Source organism: Schistocerca piceifrons, chromosome X, assembly GCF_021461385.2.
Source record: "Schistocerca piceifrons isolate TAMUIC-IGC-003096 chromosome X, iqSchPice1.1, whole genome shotgun sequence".
Taxonomy (NCBI): domain Eukaryota; kingdom Metazoa; phylum Arthropoda; class Insecta; order Orthoptera; family Acrididae; genus Schistocerca; species Schistocerca piceifrons.
Genome location: NC_060149.1, coordinates 458918437 through 458937525, shown reverse-complemented (window position 1 = coordinate 458937525; position 19089 = coordinate 458918437).

The following is a 19089-nucleotide window of genomic DNA, read 5'->3' as shown; positions in this document are numbered from 1 at the left end:
CCCATTGACATTTTATAAATAAATGTTTTTTTTGTGTCTCACTGTCTCTGGACGTTTATATTGTGCATGGTGTAAGTTTCATCTTTACACAATTCAACAAGGTCTGACTTATTCCAGTAACTGTATTGTGTACACACATGTAAAACACAATCTAAATGACAAGAATCATTGCGTATTGAGCAACCACTGTTGTATGTTTGTAACAAGGTATAAGTATGATATCTTATTCTAACACAAAGAGATGTGGCATGACAAATATATGACGTTTTATCAAATGGCACATTTATGAAATCATAACCCTCTTGTAACATAATTCATAAACAGAACAAATGAGTACTTTACGTTCGTTGAGGCGCATGGTATTCATTTAAATCCACACTGACACACTCACACACGGCACAAATTTCTTGCAGGAACAGAAGTTACATTAGTCCTGACTAGCAAGTTGAGGGATGGCTATCAGCTGAGAAGAGAGCAACGTCGATTACTGAGATGGCGCCACAGGCACCCGCATCTTCTTGAGGTCGGATGACTCTCACCTAAGAGCTCGTTGTTTATATCTTGTCCGACAGGCACGAGATCCCATCGGTGCATCTATGATCGGTGACCTCTGGCAGCTCAGCCACAGTTCATTGCTCCTTCTATAGACTCTTTAGGGCAAGGGAGGGACCGTGATCAGACGAGAGCTTATTTTTAGCTCAGGTCCTCAAAGTTGGTGTCACTAGGCACAAAAGGTCAGTTGGGCTGTCGCTCCACCTGACGTGGCGAGCGACAAATATAGAAACCATCTTGGACCTCTTCACTGCTGCCCCCGATCTGCACCGTGTACAGAGACCTGGACCAACCTCTTTGTTGTACACAGAAGTGCTGGATCTCACCTCTCCTTGGTTGCTGAGTTGACCACCGGCCCCGTCGATTCAGGGCTTGGTCTGCATGCCATCATCATCGTCAGCTGTGTGCTCCCCTCATTGCTGTCGTCCTCGTTCCTTGTCAGCTCGTGTGTGGTGTGCCAGGTGTCGTAGCTTCAACTCCCTCTTGCTCAGTTACGCCACCTTAACACACTAAGACAAACAATTTTAGTACATGAAAAGTGCTCATGTTTAACCATCAGAACCATACTTTTTTTTACATTTGATTGAAGACAATGAAATTATCTCATTACAAAAGGAATGATTTTCTTGTTTGCAAATCAACTTCAGGATCAATTAAAATAGAAATGTAACAGAACTTTTTTATACATAAACATAAAAATGTACGAGACAACTAGCTTCACAGTCGTTCACACACACACACACACACACAATCAAGAGATAGGGAATCAAGAGTATCTGGACAATATCCCATCACCATTTCTAACTACCAGTTCCTACGACTAACACGGTGTTGGCCAACCTGACTACATCTCTACTATTTACTACTTTTTATCTCTAATCTTGTTTTTTCTTCTGAATTCCCTATGTGGCAGATGTCCCCCTTATTGTGCCTGCGAACGTATATAAAACACAACAAACTTAGACATGTTTCAGTCTTACCAAGAGTTTTCGTTGGAAGTTCGGATAGCGTCCTTTATCGTGTTCTATTGCGACACCTCGTCTCTCCTCTATTTTCTTCCCGTTTTCTCCTTTTGTCGCGAATGGTTTCATAAGGCCTCTGAACATGTTTCAGATTAGCAATATCGCAATAGCACAACACTATAGTTCAATTCTTTTATCTTGGCGGTTCGCGCATGCCCGCCCAGACGCGGGAGATTGCTGCATTGCCAGTTGTACGCGCCAAGAGAAGCAGCGCCATAGTATAGTTCGCAAACTTACGTTTAGGGGGGAGCGCACAGTTTATGAAGAAAAGCCACCATGGCCACATTAACCCTTTCGCTGCTACAAAGACATGCTCCATGCATTCCGCGACGTGCGCGATTTTGTCATCATTGCACTGCTTGCCTGTGCACACACATGGTGTTTCGACTGCTTTGACACACTTTATCATACGATTTCACAAAAACCATTTGGCCCAAAAATTTGAGTTTTACACATCTTATTGACCGATACTCCCCCCCCCCCCCACCGTAAATGACTTAATTTTCTTCGATCTTCAACGCAGTCACTGTGCAGCATTAGATGTAGTAAACCATTGCACGAAATTTTGAAGAGTTTGCAGAGGTAAAAGTCCATAGCGTATACTTTCCATATGGTCGATTTTAGATGCCACAAGAAATTTCAAAAAATTACATTCAAACGAATAAAATTCATGAAGTAAGACACTTCAATACTGTTTTTAAATAAAGAAAATATTAAGCACCGTGCAAGGTTTGACTCAGAACCTTTCGCCTAGCAGCCATACCCTTTTTTTTTTAATCTCATTTTGTTCGCTTTTGTTCGTTGCATCTGCTCGGGGCGGACGTCGTAAGACATCTGTTTAAGTTCGTTGTTGATCGATTAGCTCAGTTTTTTTTATTACAGAGGGGTGCTAACCCTCTGACCTAACACGCTTTTGTGTGTGAGTGTGTGTTTGGTCGTTGCGGACGTCGCAAGACATCCTGCTCAAGTTCAGTGGTTGATCCTTCCACTCAGTTTATTATTACAGAGGCAAACCAGCTGCACGCAGAGCTACCGTGCCGGCCACACTTTAACCATTACTCTAACGCAGCTCGTCATTCGATTACATTTCCTGGAGGACTTTAAAATATCACGCAAAATACCGACAAACACTGTTTGTATGATTATGAATTACTCACGCTCCGTCGAAGTACAATAGGAAATAAACAATTACCGCTGTTCTTTATTGCGATAGAGCGGTTCGCGAGAATGATACAAACACCTTTCCTTGCTATCGCCTGAATTAGGAGCCTTATTGCTAGTTTGATTTAATTAATTAATAGAATATGAAGCAATTGGTATAAAGAATGCTTTTTCCAAACTTCCTATAAAAGAAAGTCTGCTATCAAGACATTGCTTTTGTTCAATTACTTTATTTATGACTGGACGTTTCTAAAACTGAAGACACTCCTCCATGCTCTGCACTGCAGTCGAGCTCTGGCAACGTCGTTCTCTGTTCATTGGCTGACTGTGTTTTGCGACGTCAGATGCGCAGAAGGAACCTAAACTCCGCCGTCGTCATAAATGACGCGCACATTAATATGGTCACTGCTCACGCTCGCAGTTGTTACACTATCTTGGTATCAACAAGTATTGCTGGCGTATTAATGCTGCTGTTCGCTCTGTAGATGATTACATCCGGTTCATTTTAACGTGCACTGGGTGCGCTAATTCACGCAACTGGGCATAGCTGTCCACCTCTTACGTAGTGAGGGGCATACGAGATGCGCCGGTGCGTTCTCGTAACGACCTACGGGACTGGCCACCTTAAATAAGTTCTCCAATGACGGAGATACAATTACGGTGAACCTTCCTATAACTTACAGAGTCCCTAATTTATCTTTTTCTAGGGGAACGCCCAGAAATACTTGTTTTCTATTCTTTAATCATGTGTTTTTACAAAATAATCTAGTGCACCTCACTTTCACAACACCGAGAGGCGAGATATCAATATTAATAATGAAAACACAAAATATAGGCACATATAAACGAGACATTCTACCACTAAGATCAGTACATACACAAACAAACAAGACACTTCAGCAAAAATCCTTATTCTAAGCCTATATTTACTACGTCCGGGGTCTGATCTAGTCATTCGTAATCTTGCCCGTTAAGGTGGGATGGACCAGGCTTCGGAGGGCGGACTTCGACCTCTTCCAGGTTGTTATTTCGGTAACCATTATTCCTGTTCCTTCCCGATTGCTGAATACCGCCGCAAGTCCTTTGTGATTTTTTATGTTGCACCTGAGAGTGTCGCTCTTCTTCCGTGTACCTTCTTTTCGAGTTGCCATTACTCATACCTTGATTGTGGCCGTTGTAGTTCGGTACTGGCCTACTATCCCACTGGGGTCCATTATTGCGACGGTTGTTATTTTGTTTACGATGTCGGGGTTTCTCCCGCGCCTGTTCCTCTTGAAATGCGAATTCCAGTTAGCGAAAAATGGCCTTAAATACCTCAGTATCGCTACCACAACGACCAGCAAGTGATTGTTGATACGAAATGGGAAGTTTCGTGTAGTATAATCCGATGACTTCCGCACCGCTACATGGGTTGTCTAGGTACTCGTTCCTTTTTGTCATATTATCAAAAAATTTGACCGGACTCCGGTACCCTGCCCCTTCCTTCTCTCTGGACATCATAATTTCTTGTTTTATCCTTTCTAGGGTTTCTTTAGACCAATACTTGCCCAAGAAGGCATTTTTGAATTCTTCGAATGAGACGCTCGTCTTCGCTACATTTCTCATGTACTCAGTGGTCGCGCCCTCCATATGGGAGCACACGAAATCCAGCTGGTACATCAATGGCCAGTGTGGGGGCAAAGATAACTCGAATTGGCCCATAAAAGTTTTTGGATGCAAGCTATTACCTTCGTCCCCGTAGTGATGGAACTTTCGGACTGAAACAAAATGCTTGTAGTCAAACCAGTCATCATTCCAGTTATCATTTCGCCCGTTCTTACGATTCGTGTGACATTCGGGACGTGAACTAATTCGTTCCCACACGCTATCGTCATCTTTGCCCCTCTGTATGTTCGACAATTGTTCGGTACATCTAATCAGCCGACAGCAATTGTGCTCACTGGACTGCTGCGCACCGTCCGTGTTTACCTCGGTCGTTGCCTCAGAGCTGTGAATCAAGGCGTGGCTCCCATTGCTTACAGCATCAACTTTGTCACACCGTGAAGCGGTTATCCACGTTCCAGCAAGTGAAGGATCAGTCGACGCAGTAATTATACCTTTCTCCTTTCCTGATGTCTCTGTAATGAGAGTTTTACCTCGTCTTCTAAAATTCTTTTTAATATCGCCACCTCCTCTTTCAACATCTCCTTAGGCCCTATGTCCGGTTGCTCTTGTTGCTTTTCTTCGACACGTTTTATCCTGCTTTGTAGCCTTGATATTATGACCCTTAGTACTTTTGCCGTGCTTTGCGTCGAGTCCCGAGTTTCTCTCACGATTTTCCTTGCACCTTTCGCAATTAATTTGGCTTCAATTGCCGTTCGTTTGATGATGGCAATATCTCTCTCTGTTTTGACGCCGAGAATCTTTACCTCCTCTTTTACTTCCCTATGAACTTCTGTGAGCCTATAGTTCAGCTCCGAATTCGCCTTTTTAATTTCGGCATTAAGTTTGGCGCTCTGCTCTAAGTTCACCGTCTGTTGCAACAGGTCTGTAATATTTTTTAGAGTAGCCGCATTTTGATCCTCGTTCTTTTGTGCTTGAAATGCGACTCTTCTCCTCTGGTCTGAGGAACCCTTCGATATCTAGACAAGTACCGTCTCCGCGCCCCCGTCGGATAGCTTGTGAATGAATCATTTCGTAATGGTCGGTCACCGTTCTGTTCCAACACACTCTGGCTTCTTAGGCTGGATCTTACATACTTATGGATTAATGCTGTACACCCTGTGTCCCCCGAGCCCTCAGTATCATTGCCTGAATCAACGTCCTTGCTATTCAGCGGACTAAACCGGTCGTGAGACCCAGTTTCACGAAGTTCCAACTTACGTTCGTCACGCTCATCGGTAGAGCTTTCCATGCTATCACCCATGCTCTCCCAGGTAACAATCAGCTGTTGTCTTGGGTTTTCCCCTCGTTATGATTTGCACTTTTATGTTACATGAAAACTCAAAACCCAGGTACCCCTTACACTCAATAATTAGATAACGCAAAACATATATCAGGACACAAATTGATACACTAGGTGTGAGCAGTGACCTGACAAACAGTTCATGAAGCATTCTCCCAAAACGGCTAGTACCAATGATTGTGTTCTGTGTGCTCATCATCGGCTGATTACAGCACTGCAAATCATAAGTACTCCAACAAATCACAAATACAATGTATAGGCACCTATAAATGTCAATTTGAAAGGACAGCGCATGAAGCCGAGAATGTAACTTATTGAAACTAAAGCTACAGGTTTTTCAATTAAAAATGGATAAGCAATGTATCACGTGGAAAAATTTCCTTTTTCAGGACTACTTCCTAGCAAATCCCGAAGTATCGTTTCCTGGCATGGGTCAGCCATATGTAACACCTCACCCGTTACTTATCTGGTTTTGGCGTGTGTTCACCCCAGCTAGTTGACTAACAGATCAACAGAGAGTGCAAAACTGCCGCAATATCGGATAACGCAAAGAAAGTAATAAGGCCCTGTGACTCCTGATTGAACTGTGGTGGTAGTGTTGACATTAATTGATTCAGAATTGATCACTTGTAATTAAAAAAGGGAGCACATTGATGTTATATTCAGCTATTGAACACCATATGCAAATGTTGAACATAAAATTAATTAAGAAACTGAGTTGGGATTTCTACTACTCGATTAAAAACAGATTCAGTCGATTAGCAGAAATTTATTTTAACCCCTGACCTTCAATCATTACATTACATGACCCTCCTAACAGGCAGTGGTAATAAATTACGTTTACATGGAGTAAAGCGCGATAAATCAAAATTAATTCTTATCGATTGACCCAGGCGTAATGCGAAGTGGGAGAAGAATTCCACAATACACGGCTCATGAAACCCTCGTGGAAACTTTGCCGATGTGATCCAACAAATTAATCACTGCCTAACTGAAGCTGGAGCGGGTGCAGTATCACTGAATTCAGCGTGGCGGGGGGTCGTCGTTGTGTGGACGTTGGCCGGCCTTGTGTTGCTGCATGGCTGTGCTCGTCTATTCACTAGTAACTATCTTGTTCAGTACATAGCTGAACCAAAACTCCAAGCTCAATCGTTCCGTTTGCTATGTCCTAAACTGCAGAGATGCTCACTCTCTCTCAGGCAAACTGAGTAAAGAACGCCATGTCCACACTCTAGGAAAGCTGGGAACGGAAAACCACTACGGAGACTTCTCCCAGTCCGCTCCTTGCCTCGGTTTTCCCTCCAGCAAAATCACTTACGCCAATTGCACTTCAAGTCGCATTAATTATGTGTCGCTCCCCAGCGCCGACCAATGCCTGATCTGGGAAGTGAACAAATTCCCACAAAATTTCCCTTCCTCTTAACTTCTGCTATTTAGCTCCTCCCTGGCCACCCATCAAGGTTAGCATGTGCACAAAACACCACTTTTTCGGAATTCTGACTCCCAGGGGAGTACCTCAAATTCCTTGGTCCTACGTTCCCATTGGAGGCCAGCGAATTTCAATCTCTCACTCACTGAAAACAGGACGATGGCGCACAAGTTCTCTGTCTGCTTCCTGGTACACCAGCATGGGGTCAACCACCCACTCACTGTCACTCACCTTAAGGCAGCTGGGGGCCATGCTCCGTTACTGCTTTCTCAGAGCTTGAGCCGCCCTAAGCTGCCTATTGTCGCTTCGCTTCGCTGCTCCCCAGCTGGACACGGTCAACTCTGAATACTTCCCTGGGATATACCAGCCTCCAGTAAATCGACGCGTTTCCACAAAGTTTTCATGTTATGTGAATTACCTTTAAACCATCACCCAACATTAATTATTCCAATACATCCATACTATACTGTCTACATAATGCATTGTGCCTTGTCAGTCATTTTTGTTCAACCCTACTGTTTGCTCAATGTGAGTTAGGTGATCTTTAATGACTTCATGTAAGGGGCATAGTTCATGCCATCTTACAACGTTAAAATGGTTGTGATAGCAAGATCAGTTTGGGGGTGGGTGCAGGTGGATGGGGACTTCAGAACAGCAAACCGTGATCCCCCTTCCTCCCTGTGACAACTGTTTGCCTACTAAAGACGCAGTGACTTGAAATATACCAAGTTCCTGAAAGGTATTGTACATCGTTTAGAAATCATAAATCGCGGTGAAGTAGTATACAGGGTGGTCATAAAACGTCTCAAAAGGTTGTAAAGGTGTTGCAGGGATGTTGGATGGATATGGAGGGAAGAGACCAAACAGCGAGGTCGTCGGTCTCATCGGATTAGGGAAGGATGAGGAAGGTAATCGGCTGTGCCCTGTCAAAGCAACCATCTCGGCATTTTCCCTGAAACGATTTAGGGTATTCACGGAAAACCTAAATCAGGATGGTCGGACGGGTGATTGAACCGTCGTCCTCCAGAATGCGAGTATGCTAACCACTGTGCCAGCTCGCTCGGTTGCAGGGAGGTTGTGCTGAGAAATACAGTCATTTTCAGAAAAAAAACAGAACACCATGAACGACTAGAGATAGGAAGTTCGAATTCAGAGGACATATACATTAGTGTTTCCGTAGAGATTATTAGAATTTGAATCATGTCAGCCCGCGGGTTCGAGGTCAATATCGACCTCGCGGCGCAACACCACCCACCGTTTAAATGTGCCCGCCGCTCTCGCTGTCGCTATAGATCTAATTTAAAGGATCAGAGTGACTTGAACAGAGGTGCAGGATGCCTCGCAAAAGTATACGTGAACTGTACCATCAAATCAATAAGTTTAAAGATTGACGCATTACTGGCATGAGAGAATGTGATGTATCAATCTGGGTAATTGCTACTCATATGGGAGGTAGTGTTTGGCAGTACAGTGGGTGGGTATCGAATGGTTCATGGAATGCCGTACAACACATCGAGATGTGTCAGGTCGCACCACCCAGACCACCCCCCGAGAATAGTGGCATCTCATCCGAATATCATTGCAGGACAGATGAGCTTCCTCTTCGGCTCTGGCGCCACAGTGCAACAGTCTAGCTCATCGTACACTGTCAGGGGTAACAGTCCGTGGCCGTTTATTATGGCATGGGCTACTGGTACGTCGCCCACTTTTCCGCCTACCTGTGGCTAATGTGCAGAGACAAAATGGATCTGAGCACTATGGGACTTAACATCTATCGTCATCAGTCCCCTAGAACTTAGAACTACTTAAACCTAACTAACCAAAGGGCATCACACACATCCATGCCCGAGGCAGGATTCGAACCAGTGACCGTAGCAGCAGCGCGGTTCCGGACTGAAGCGCCTAGAACAGCTCGGCCACAGTGGCCGGTCATGAACGGCTCCATCTTCATCATCCACTTGAGCTGAGTCGGAGTAATAACTAGTGCCTTACCAAAAACACCAAATATTACGAACCTAGACATGTGAAAAAAGGGTAAGGGATCAGATGTGGTGAGAGCATGGTGTGGCTTCACGAAATTTGTATGGCGGCTGCTGGTCGTAGCCGATTCAGCTGTGGGAAACGCATGTGACAAATACTGGAAAAGTTAAAATTGTAGTCTTCCGTATTGTGTATAGTTGTGTGACAGTTTACAATGATTCACGTAGCCCCATTTACGACTCAAAAAACCCCACAATTTTTTTTATTACGTAGTTTCTTTGTTTACAATGAAGAGCAAAAGATGTGGAAGCAGACTACCTTTATCATAGAAAACTTGTAACAATGAGCTGCTCGTCATTACAATTTAATAAGCGTAATAAAAAATTTCTACCCCTTAGGGGCTCAAATATTTGAAGTGATTTGCTTAGCCCCATATTACCCTGTTATTATTATCGCATGAAGTTGAAAAAGTAATCAGTTAACAATTTTGCTGTGATTGTTAACATTAAGAAACGCTAGAAACAAATTTCATAAATCATGACAGTTAAAAGTCAAAAAGTTTCCTTTTTTAAGAACTCAATTCCATTCCCCACGCTTGCACGATCCGAGGGAATATCATTCATCTTTAACGATATCGTCACCTGGAGTACATACACTAATCTTTTTTGCCACATATAAATGCGTACATCTGGCACCGAAGGGAGCTGAATGATAGAAAAAACTGTAAAGAAGCCTTAAAATACAGTACCGAAAAAAATTGTACACTGCTTCAGATGTTTCCAGTCATCAAAATTTGTTGCTGCAACGGTGCATATGCAGCACCTGAAAGCATTACATTTACAGAGTAATAGCACAGGCGGTTCTGAGGCACCTGGTATCGACCGGTGCTGGAGCACCCACATTAATTCATAGTGTAACCTCCACGGGTGGCAATGCAGGCGCTGACTCTGGCATCCAGTCGACGCTACAGGTGGCCAATACTGTTCTGAGATACAGCATTCCACACCTGCTCGGCCTGTTCACAAAGATCTGTAAGAGGTGTTGATTAACGAGTCGCACGAGTCACTTCTCGTCCCATAATGTTCCACACGTATTCGGCTGGAGACAAATCCGGAGATCGTGCTAGCGAGGAAAGTTGCTGCGCGCCTTGCAGAGCATGTTGAGTTTCACGGGCAGTTTATGGACGAGCATTATCCTATTGGAAACCACACATTACCTTTATGTTGCTAGAGTGGCAAAAGAACGTTCTTCACGTACCGAGCGCTGGTTAGCGTCCTTTCAAGAAACACCACAGGTGAACGAGAGTTGTAGCTTAACGCACCCCAGACCTTAAGGCGTGTGGTGGTCTCAGTGTGTCTTGGGCGAATTCAGTCTACGAGACAGCGCTCACCAGGTCCACTTCGTAGGTGCAGACGACCATCACTTGCGTGCAAGTAGAATCTGCTTTCATCACTGAAGACCCCGGCACCCCATTCCATCTTCGAAGTGATCCTCTGACGGCAACAGTCACGCCGTGCTCGTCGAAGCTGTGGCGTGAGTGGGAGACGCGCTAGAGGTGTGGATGCCCTTAGTCCACCGCGAATAACATGTTCGTATCAATTCGTGTTAGCACGTCAAGCTCACAAGCCGCCTTACCTGTGCTGTGCTCTCTACGATCTGCCACTGCTGCCCTTATTATGCGACGATCCTAGAGTTCGTGTGTGCTGCGGGGACGTCCAGAACCACGTCCACGTGTGTGAGAAAGATCAAATGACCACTGATATCAGCATCGTTGCACAACTGATGCATCACGTCTAACTTTTGTAGCACTTCCGCGAAAGGACCATCCCGCCACTCGGATGGCCATAATTTTACCCCTTTCAAACACCCTCAGCTGGATGCAGAAAGCAAGAGTGCGTCTCCGTCACATGGTTGCCTGCTTGTTTCACTCTGAGCCTTCTGGCTGTGAACATTTCCTACTACAGGGTAGACACATATGGCGCTCCGGTTGCTATGCTACTACACTATGTATTGGTGAACGACGTTCAAACCATTGTCAGTACATCAGCAATCCCCCGGATGGCATAAGCCATCTTCGGATCACAATCGACGTCGTCTTTCTAGGCGTACTACTTTCTCCTGCTGTGTAGCATTCCAGCTTCGTCATTACTTCCTTTCTCTCTGTCTTTGTTATTGAAAACCTCTTTGCCAACGCTTTGTAACCACAGGAAATTGCTACGATAATTCACTAGAATAATATGCAAGTACATATCATTCTGGATTTGTAGGTCTCTCTTGGACATCCAGCGTATTTCTGCATCTAGTGTACGTCAGCAGAGCGGCATCTCTCAAGCTGAGAACGGGTCGTTTTGGATTATGTACTCGAGCACTGCTCAGCGTTTCTACGTATGTAGAAGGATCAGTTCAAACTTACACCATGTAGGCATGCACCACACTGGCGCCATGGGAACGATCAACTACTATCGTGAGAAAGTAGAGAGAGAAAATCTGTCTCGCAGCAGGTACGTGCTGCTAACAACAATTTCTGATAACTGCTATCTGCGAACTGCGGTTCGTAGGCATCCGAGGAGAATGCAACAGTACCACGGACTGCCTTTTTCGATGCAGTTAGGGAGGCTATCTCGACCCAATCAGTACGAAATCTTGTCCTCAGGATAAATTTAGACTCTGCCTATCTTTTATGAATAGCAGTAAAACTTACCCACCGCCCAGTGAATGGAACGGAACTTCTGGAATTAGACACTGAGCAATGGCGCCGGACTCTGTCTGCACAAGTGAACACAATACGTCGGACAACTAATGATGGTTATAGAAGAGTTTGCAGGTGGCCAGGTATCAGTGCCTGGAGCCCTAGGTTTAGAATGTAAAGCGGTGAGTCCAGATCATTTTGGACTTGTATCACGTACGGATGGTGGAAGCCTCTCTTCGCTATCGATGATAATCTTAGGGTAGTACCGTATCGGGATTGCATCCTGGTATTTTATCATGCAGCCCTTACAGTCAAAATTTCTTCCGACATGATCCCAACTGAGCACACTTGTCGCCGTATGGTACTTCTAACGCGTAGTCATAGTCACAAGAGCGGTTTCCACGATCTGGGTGACCTTATGAGGGACACCTTTGAAGAGTGGGACAGGCTTGAGCTGTGACATCTCGATCACCTTGTGGACATTATGTCAAGGAGGATTCAAGCGTGTTACAGTGCATTGAGTTAACTAACACGATACCTAATATTACCCGGCAGCAGATAGTGATTTCGCATGTGTGTAACGACATGCACTTTCGAACCCAGTGGCTATATTTTGGTTACTGGATTTTTATTTTACAACAAAGTTATCTTTAAGTTATTTATGCTAATTTTGTCATTCTCTGCTCCTCTTGACTCTAAAGTCAAACACGTTTGCAGGTATTTAGGTTTTCTAAAACGTTTTTGAGAAGTTTACATATGAAGCAATCTCTTCCATCTGGTACCAATCCTTGAGGTTTAAACGATATTATTGTATTCATTGTAGCCTGCTATCTATGTCCATAAGAAGCAACGTAATTTCTGAGTTTTTTTATGCATTTAATAGCGAAAATTCACAATGATTTCTTGTGACTTTTTCAGTCCATTGTCAAAAGCTACGGGGACACTTTCCATTTGACAGACCTATGTATTAGATTTATAACGCTTTCGAAAAGAGAAATCGTAGCATTCAATGACAGAAAAATTTCTAATGAATTAGCGAAAAATTTCAAATTTTTCATCGTGTTTTATATCACTCAACACGCTGCTGTTTCCTTCTGGAATGTTAAAACTGGCTGCATCTGTTTTACGCTCTCCGAGAGGAATGTAGCCTACTACTTGCACTAATGTTACTGTAATTGCCACTGCTTGCAAACTGTTCTTCCCTCTACTGTCCCTCTCACATGCAAAAGAATTTCATTACAATAATTTCTGTTGCCGAAATTTCATTGAATGAATCTCTTAAAAATATTAATTACTGTAATGCCTGCTGTAAGAGTAATCTGTTATCGGGACTAATGATTTTCAACAGTTAAAGTGCCACAATTATAGCCAAAAAAGGCGCGTATTCAAACATTACACAAAATAAATACTATAGTTTATACGCCATCGCCCCCTTGAAGCTAACGTTATCTTAAGTATCTATAGTTCACCAAGTTGAACTGTCGGTTACTACAATGTTTCCTGTACCACTGTCGTGGTTGGCGTTAACTGTGTATTTCAGTTTGTAAGTCCGAGAGTGTCCTGTTAGATTTCGGATGATATCTCGGTGTAATTCTAAGTATCCATGGTGATTCCGTGATCATGTTACGAACTTTCAGAGATGATGAAGAATGGTAAACATGTCAATGTAAGGTGTGGGACAGTGGGCCGCAAATGACGGAGTCGTAAGTTATAAGTGGAAATCTTTCTGATACCTCTAACAGTGGAGCTCTTCTCCTGAAAGCCCTTTACTTTCCATATTTTTGAAGGATTTAGTACACACCAAAATAATAAAAGTGCACAGTGATTATGGGCTCTAAGGTGCTCACATTAAGATCTATGAGCATTTTTTTCATCTTTGCTTCTGTGAAACAACTGTCCCACTGACCAAGTGCTTATAGTTCTTAAGATGTTGATTTTAGAGAGCCAATTTTAACTACAGTTTTTTTTTTGCTTTGGTCTATGACCAATCCTCCCAAAATATCGGAAGCAAAGAAATTGCAGTAGAACAGGTCCTCTGTCAGAGGTATCAGAACGATTCTCGTTTATAATTTTCGAATCGGTCGTTTCCGGACCATGGTCCTTTACCTCAAAATTATGCAGTTACTTGACTGCGTCATTTCGGAAAGTTTGTAACATAGTCACGGAATCAGTTTCTGTAAGCCTGGAGTCTTAACACCGTTTATGTGTCGACCAAAAAAATGTATCGCGCAATACCACATATCATCATGGTTTACATCGCTTGGAAGAAAGACATAGTAGAAAATTTGCATTTACGGACGAAAGTATCGGGGCTCTAGAGGACATGAAGTCAATTAAAGCAAACGCTGCAACATAATTTGGATCATGATCAACTCTATGGCTCTAACACAAATGGCAAGGTGTGATTTCTCTAACAACTTAAAACTAATGTGGGAATGCTTCTTTTTGAAAGCGCTAGGACAATGCCTTTATCAATCAAACCCAAAACTAAGATTGTACTCCGTCTCCTATGACCTCGCCGACGTCGTCGTCTTGATCGTCGGACATATTACGTGGTAAAAATTATAAAGAATGTAGGAACCGGTCGTGGAAACAATTTATTTATTTATCTTGTTGCAACGAAATAATTTTATATTCCACGGTTGCTGCACAGAAAGGGAACCCTATGCAGCCCAACATTAAAAATTTTACGTGCTGGTCTAACCGACTCGTATTATCTAATCTAAGACTACTAAGTTCTGAAGGTGAACAATTTGCAGAACGAGATTTAGTCTAGTTTTACCTTCACACAAACAGTGAGTTAAGATAAAGCAAAAGACGTTAAGCGAATGTGATAATGTGAATCCAGGAGAAATATTGTCTCTTATAGTACTACGAAGAGATAACGAGCTGCACATGGTATAGTCGTGCACGAACTGAAAATTGTTCAATTCTCACTAAGTATCAGTTAAATTTTTCATTAGAAACATTTGATAGTTCTTTGACTAGGTGAATTAGTGTTTGTATCAGTTTTCTGGCTGTAATATCTTGTCACATGTCATGTTGTACAGTTTTACTCCTAGTACGTAATATATGTTGCGTCAGTATTGATCATGTCGTTTACACGATATCCATCCCCAGTTCTCCTCTTTGTTAAAATAACGTGCTTAGTTTTGTGTTTTAACTGCCTCAATAAATGATTTAAGCTTTCTGACCAATGAAGTATCATAAAGTTTTCATTTTATTTAGCAGTCACGTCCTCGCACCGTAATCCGTTATGGGTAAAATTGTTATGTTTATGATTTTAGTGTCGCATTTAAGAGCATTAACGCAGTTTATTTGTAATAAAGAGAGTCCTTTATAGTTTGTTGATGAAAACGTTCAAATTTGATAAGTGAGAGGTCTTATTGCGATAAATGACAAAAATAAAAGGAAACACGGCCGCCCGTTGTACGCACGCAAGGGGAGAATTCGTTGTCCACCAAGCTGTATCCGATCCAATTTAATGTAGTGGAAACGTTAATATAGAAAACAGGGCTGTTCTAAACAATGTTAAAGTTTCAGGTTGTCTGGAGGAGAAAATGTTATCGTGTCATCACGTGCTATGAAATAGGTTCTTGGTACTATAAGAGATTTCTACGTGTTCATTACTTCTTTTTATCGCCTTACGTTTCGGAGGTAGCATTAGGCACTTCAACGTGAGGGCCTCCTTATACTGGAGTAGTGTGTGGCTTCTTCCTTATTGTTTGATAAAGTATTAATTAAACTGATAATAGAAGGAAGTGGAAATGCAAAGAAGTAAGTCTTCAAAAAGCGTACCTCTAACTTTCCTACAGCGGAAACTTATTTATTTGGACATTTGTCGCCCGTTTGCGTTCATAAACCTCATTTGGTTTCGTTCACAATTATCTAAAAAATTTACGTGAATGGTTTCTTTTCATTTGCTTGGCAAGTTATACACTTGAGGGAGTGATTAGGGTGACTACGTGTTAAGTAAGAAAGGTGTAGTCTGTGGCGAAAGCCTGTGACCGCTCCTAACCGGAAATAAACATGGGATCTCCAGGACGGCCAGTGTGGCCGACCGGTCCTAGGTGCTTCAGTCTGGAACCGCGAGACCGCTACGGTCGCAGGTTCGAATCCTGCCTCGGGTATGGATGTGTGTGATGTCCTTAGGTTAGTTAGGTTTAAGTAGTTCTAAGTTCTAGGGGACTGATAACCTCAGATGTTAAGTCCCATAGTGCTCAGAGCCATTTGAACCATTTGGGATCTCCAGGACAGGAGTGCATTTCTCTACCTGCTAGCCCACCACAGCCAGCTCTATGTTAGGAAAACGATAAATGTTGCGGACCGACAAAGAACGAAGAGAGTAATGTTACGGTCAAACGTTCCATTAACAACTGAAAATACTGTACGCTACATTTTGTAACTGTTTTTTGAAAAGTAATTAATCTCGTTCGCATGCTTATGAACATGGTATCAATTAACACAGTTCATATGAAGCTTATGTATTTTACTCATGGACGTACTGTATTATTGTGAATATTTTTACGTATTGTTGAACAGTCTGCACAAATCAGATCGTTTGGATTCTTTTGGACACGGTAAACATCCTGAGTTTTAAGATGTTTTAGCACATGGCGCAAAATTCAGATCATACGGATTATTTTGAACATGATTCTAAATTCCGATTTGTGTGTGTGTGTGTGTGTGTGTGTGTGTGTAATGCATAGCATCAGTTTAAACTATTAGGTGAAACCTAAGTAATTTTTCTTGGACTTGCTGTAGTATTCGATACTTCTTTCTGTTGCACTGAAATCAGGCTCTGAAGAGGAGGCTGAAAGCCGGTAATACCTGTTCTAATTTAGCCTTGGTGCATTGCAAGGTATGACTCTGATCTTAATTACCTAAAAGTATTCCTCAGTCTATGAAATACACTAGTGTATTAAACAACAACGTGATCTGACTAAATGAAATATAAGGCAGAAAGCTAACTTTCATAGTGTTACGGAACATGAAAGGGGCCTTTACTATAAATTAAAGGAAGACAAACGGGAATCAAGACGGTCAAGCATCGTAATGAAATCTATCAGTGTCAGTGTGTCTTTCTTTGTGGGAAATCCGAGTGTCATGCAAATGAAAGTACAAATGCCTAATTACAAGAACATGATTCACTGAAATACCAAGTCTCAACGTATTAGTTGCTGGTGTTGGTATCCTGGAGTTTTCTGCTACTCGCAGTTATTTTGTCGGTTGAGAATTGCATAAATAAGAACATAATACTACTTCTCCTGACAGCAGTTTATTTTAAGTAATGAATAAAAAGTAAGTGCTCTTATGTGCCAATGAGAATGAAAATATCAAAGAATGAAAAATAACACCCGCAGGAACATAATTCAGATAGAGTTTCAATCAACATCAGTTACTATTCAGAAAACAGACACGAAAATCAACGAACAGCAAATACAAATATTCTCTCAAGGACCGAGTGGGTGTACAGCCCCATGTTTTCAAAAAAGGAGAAAATATCCCTATATACTTTACAATCGTCGCAGTATGTTTAGAGAGTGAGAAAGTAATGAAAAAGAGGACCTTTATTCTCAGATAACTCACTGAGAAATAGATGTCGATGCTCGGATATTCCAAGAAAGACCTAACCTCGCTCAGATAAATATACAGTTGCGACAGCATTCCCTGCAGCGGCGTCTGAAGAATCGTGTGTTGTATAATTACGTCAGTGCAATGCGATATTACCGATATTACGAGGGATATTCGGAAAGTAAGTTCCGATCGGTCAAGAAATGGAAACCACTGTGAAAATATATGTGTTCGGCAGTGTGTCTAGTATGCCTGTCGGTTGCATCACTTCGCTCTTTTCAGTTCTGAGCGCATGGTGGACACATAAAGACGCGTAGAAAATAGTGTCTCCCGCCAAGTATGAGGTCCTGGTGAGACATTTCACCTAATGTTATGCAGCCAAAACTACAGAATTGTCATACGGTTCCTACTTCATGACAATTCTCGGTCGCAATCTGCAGGGGCAATGAAACTGGTCGGGAAGTGTTTGATCACCCACACTACATCCGGTAATTGGCAATGGAGACAACATTTTCGCACAGACAACGAGCTATAGATGAGCGTAGAGAATTGGCGGGAAGCACAGGCGGCTGCCTTCTTTGACGAGGGTATTGGAAAGTTGATACAACGCTACGACAAATGTCTCAATCGGAGTGGTGACTATGTAGAGCAGTGGCTGGAAGCTGTCGCTAACTGTTGTAGGTAAAATATTTCTGATTATCACAGTGGATTCCATTTCGCGATCAATCGGAACTTGCGTTCCTAATAGCCCTGGTATTAGATGCTACAGCTTCTTAATGCCCACCTCAAGTTGAGGCATGGCAGTGGTATGAAATCTCAATGTGCACGTCCACCTCTGAGTTAATAAGATCGTAGATTAAATTAATGATGGGGAGAAGAAATCACACGGAAACAGATGTAGATGGATGTTTAATTGTATAAAAGTGATACTACTGAAAATCGATTTGTGATCTGAGCTAAGGATAATGCGATAATTTAATTTTTATTGAGAATGATAATCCGAACTAACGGCAGCCAATGGTGGCCAAAAGCGCCATTTTTGACCAGGAGGGCCTGGGTGAACACAAAAAACGCAAGCCAACATAGTGGGAAATTAGATTACGGTGTGGGGAAGTGTGGTATACTAATACTTGTGACGGCATACTTTGCAGGGACCGACGCTACGACCTGGTGAAACAGGTCATAACGGAGAATTGCAAACAGTCACCATAAAATTACGTACTGCCAGAGTTAGTAGGAAGGAGAAATTATGCCATATATCATTCTTCGAGTGTCTCCAGTAGAAACTTTTTTCGTTGCTTCTGCAACAGTGTGCTGGCCTGTTTTTTGTACCTTGGGGGATCAGTACCATATTTTATTAATTTATTTGGTATGAATCTCTTAACTGTCTCAAATACTATTTATTTGAATTTAAGGTACATCTGGTCTACACTTGCCAATGGCCTTGCCGCAGTGGTAACACAGGTTCCCGTCAGATCACAGAATTATGCGCTGTCGGGCTGAGCTAGCACTTGGATGGGTGACCATCTGGTCTGCCGAGCACTGTTGGCACGTGGGGTGCACTCAGCCCTTGTGAGGCAAACGGAGGAGCTACTTGATTGAGAAGTAGCGGCTACGGCCTCGTAAATTGACATATGGCCGCGAGAGCGGTGTGCTGATGACATTCCCCTCCATATTCGCATCCAGTGATGCCTGTGGGCCCGAAATAATTTTCGGAGCAAGGTTTTAGTGAAATTTC